This window comes from Argiope bruennichi, chromosome 9, assembly GCF_947563725.1.
Source record: "Argiope bruennichi chromosome 9, qqArgBrue1.1, whole genome shotgun sequence".
Taxonomy (NCBI): domain Eukaryota; kingdom Metazoa; phylum Arthropoda; class Arachnida; order Araneae; family Araneidae; genus Argiope; species Argiope bruennichi.
Window position 1 is genome coordinate 93,934,556 of NC_079159.1, and position 2,500 is coordinate 93,937,055.

The 2,500-nt window shown below is 42.9% G+C and overlaps 9 non-coding genes across 9 annotated transcripts in view; 7 read left to right on the forward strand and 2 right to left on the reverse strand.

Annotated features, from left to right (window-relative positions):
- Positions 1-31, forward strand: part of Trnar-acg (transfer RNA arginine (anticodon ACG)) — a 73-nt gene extending 42 nt beyond the window's left edge. The window contains exon 1 of the tRNA in view: positions 1-31. This exon is cut by the window's left edge and continues 42 nt beyond it. This is a non-coding gene — a tRNA (tRNA-Arg).
- A 170-nt stretch (positions 32-201) lies between these two features.
- On the forward strand, positions 202-283 carry Trnas-uga (transfer RNA serine (anticodon UGA)). The gene has a single exon. It is a non-coding gene; the product is annotated as a tRNA-Ser (tRNA).
- Positions 284-776: 493 nt separating this feature from the next.
- On the reverse strand, positions 777-858 carry Trnas-aga (transfer RNA serine (anticodon AGA)). The gene has a single exon. It is a non-coding gene; the product is annotated as a tRNA-Ser (tRNA).
- A 144-nt stretch (positions 859-1,002) lies between these two features.
- Trnak-cuu (transfer RNA lysine (anticodon CUU)) lies at positions 1,003-1,075 on the forward strand. The gene has a single exon. It is a non-coding gene; the product is annotated as a tRNA-Lys (tRNA).
- A 200-nt stretch (positions 1,076-1,275) lies between these two features.
- On the forward strand, positions 1,276-1,348 carry Trnak-uuu (transfer RNA lysine (anticodon UUU)). Its single transcript has one exon. It is a non-coding gene; the product is annotated as a tRNA-Lys (tRNA).
- An 83-nt stretch (positions 1,349-1,431) lies between these two features.
- On the forward strand, positions 1,432-1,504 carry Trnar-acg (transfer RNA arginine (anticodon ACG)). Its single transcript has one exon. It is a non-coding gene; the product is annotated as a tRNA-Arg (tRNA).
- A 170-nt stretch (positions 1,505-1,674) lies between these two features.
- Trnas-uga (transfer RNA serine (anticodon UGA)) lies at positions 1,675-1,756 on the forward strand. The gene has a single exon. It is a non-coding gene; the product is annotated as a tRNA-Ser (tRNA).
- Positions 1,757-2,248: 492 nt separating this feature from the next.
- On the reverse strand, positions 2,249-2,330 carry Trnas-aga (transfer RNA serine (anticodon AGA)). The gene has a single exon. It is a non-coding gene; the product is annotated as a tRNA-Ser (tRNA).
- A 143-nt stretch (positions 2,331-2,473) lies between these two features.
- Trnak-cuu (transfer RNA lysine (anticodon CUU)) overlaps positions 2,474-2,500 on the forward strand; it is a 73-nt gene continuing 46 nt past the window's right edge. The window contains exon 1 of the tRNA in view: positions 2,474-2,500. This exon is cut by the window's right edge and continues 46 nt beyond it. This is a non-coding gene — a tRNA (tRNA-Lys).

Consider the following 2,500-nt stretch of genomic DNA (forward strand, 5'->3'; position numbering starts at 1 on the left):
GAGATTCCAGGTTCGAATCCTGGCGGGCTCGCAACTACGCCAATGTTTTTAATTTTTTTATTTTGTTTGCAGAGACACTCGTTCACCGGATCGAAAGGAAAATTTGCCGAAATTTTTAATCTATTCTTTCGAACGCGTTGGTGAGAGAGTTTTAGATACTTTTCGGTAATACCTACAAAGGCAAATCTTTGCTCCGAACGGGTAGTCGTGGCCGAGTGGTTAAGGCGATGGACTTGAAATCCATTGGGTTATTCCCGCGCAGGTTCGAATCCTGCCGACTACGATGAATTCTTCGCAAAAAAGTTTTTGGCGGTAGGATTTTGTTGCAGCTCTCTTTTAAGTCTACGTAGACTTACTTCTACATGGGTGATTAATTGTTGAATTGCAACATTTCCGGAATTCTCAAATTCGAACGGAACTCAAAATTTAGTGAATGTCGAATACCAATTCGGTGCAATTGGGATGGAAACGAAGGCATATATCGTTTTTTTTTCAAATATATCGCGAATTTCCGGACTTCGCGAAATTTCTGAACTAGAAATCTTGGCCTCTCTTTTCGAAAAAAATAACAAGACTTGTCTTGGAATTATATGGCGAGCATGGGATTGAAGTTGTCGTCCTCTTCATCTGATGACCCTCCGAAAAACGACGTCTTACACAAAACAAGCGTAGTGTAGCATAAAATGCGGACGTAAATGTAACTAAAACTTCCATTTGAGATATGAAAAAACGCGATTTCAGAACGAAGTAAAAAGCTGATACCTTTGGTGCAAGTACGTAGTCAGTAGGATTCGAACCTACGCGGGAAGATCCCAATGGATTTCTAGTCCATCGCCTTAACCACTCGGCCATGACTACACCAGTCAGTTTCAGGAATTCCACGTGTAGTGTATTGCATTCCAGATATATATAAAAAAACGACCGATCGACTTTAGCGAGAAAATGCGATATTATAACGGATATAGTTTTTGACACGTTAACTGCAATCCGAGATCGTTGGCAGCCCGGCTAGCTCAGTCGGTAGAGCATGAGACTCTTAATCTCAGGGTCGTGGGTTCGAGCCTCACGTTGGGCGACATTTTTTACAGGAGCGAGTCGGCGTTTGAACGAAGATTTGTCTTAAAATGTTCCCGTTGCGACTTGTTGCCAAAGAGACACGAGAGACGTGGGAGGGCAAATCGTGTTTACTTTGATTACGTTACCTCATGCTGTGCGATGTTTAAGACGAAGCATAAGGGAAGGAAAACTGGAAGTTTCACAGAGTTGAGCGTACGAGCCCGGATAGCTCAGTCGGTAGAGCGTTAGGCTTTTAACCTAACGGTCCAGGGTTCGAGTCCCTGTTCGGGCGGGAGCAGAATCTTTTTGAACATGTGACGTCGACAGTAAGGAATGGAAAGAAACTGCAAAGCATTACGAATGACGCGGAACGTCGGGCCCGTGGCGCAATGGACAACGCGCCTGACTACGGATCAGGAGATTCCAGGTTCGAATCCTGGCGAGCTCGCAACTACGCCAATGTTTTTAATTTTTTTATTTTGTTTGCAGAGACACTCGTTCACCGGATCGAAAGGAAAATTTGCCGAAATTTTTAATCTATTCTTTCGAACGCGTTGGTGAGAGAGTTTTAGATACTTTTCGGTAATACCTACAAAGGCAAATCTTTGCTCCGAACGGGTAGTCGTGGCCGAGTGGTTAAGGCGATGGACTTGAAATCCATTGGGTTATTCCCGCGCAGGTTCGAATCCTGCCGACTACGATGAATTCTTCGCAAAAAAGTTTTTGGCGGTAGGATTTTGTTGCTGCTCTCTTTTAAGTCTACGTAGACTTACTTCTACATGGGTGATTAATTGTTGAATTGCAACATTTCCGGAATTCTCAAATTCGAACGGAACTCAAAATTTAGTGAATGTCGAATACCAATTCGGTGCAATTGGGATGGAAACGAAGGCATATATCGTTTTTTTTCAAATATATCGCGAATTTCCGGACTTCGCGAAATTTCTGGACTAGAAATCTTGGCCTCTCTTTTCGAAAAAAATAACAAGACTTGTCTTGGAATTATATGGCGAGCATGGGATTGAAGTTATCGTCCTCTTCATCTGATGACCCTCCGAAAAACGACGTCTTACACAAAACAAGCGTAGTGTAGCATAAAATGCGGACGTAAATGTAACTAAAACTTCCATTCGAGATATGAAAAAACGCGATTTCAGAACGAAGTAAAAAGCTGATACCTTTGGTGCAAGTACGTAGTCAGTAGGATTCGAACCTACGCGGGAAGATCCCAATAGATTTCTAGTCCATCGCCTTAACCACTCGGCCATGACTACACCAGTCAGTTTCAGGAATTCCACGTGTAGTGTATTGCATTCCAGATATATATAAAAAAGCGACCGATCGACTTTAGCGAGAAAATGCGATATTATAACGGATATAGTTTTTGCACGTTAACTGCAATCCGAGATCGTTGGCAGCCCGACTAGCTCAGTCGGTAGAGCAT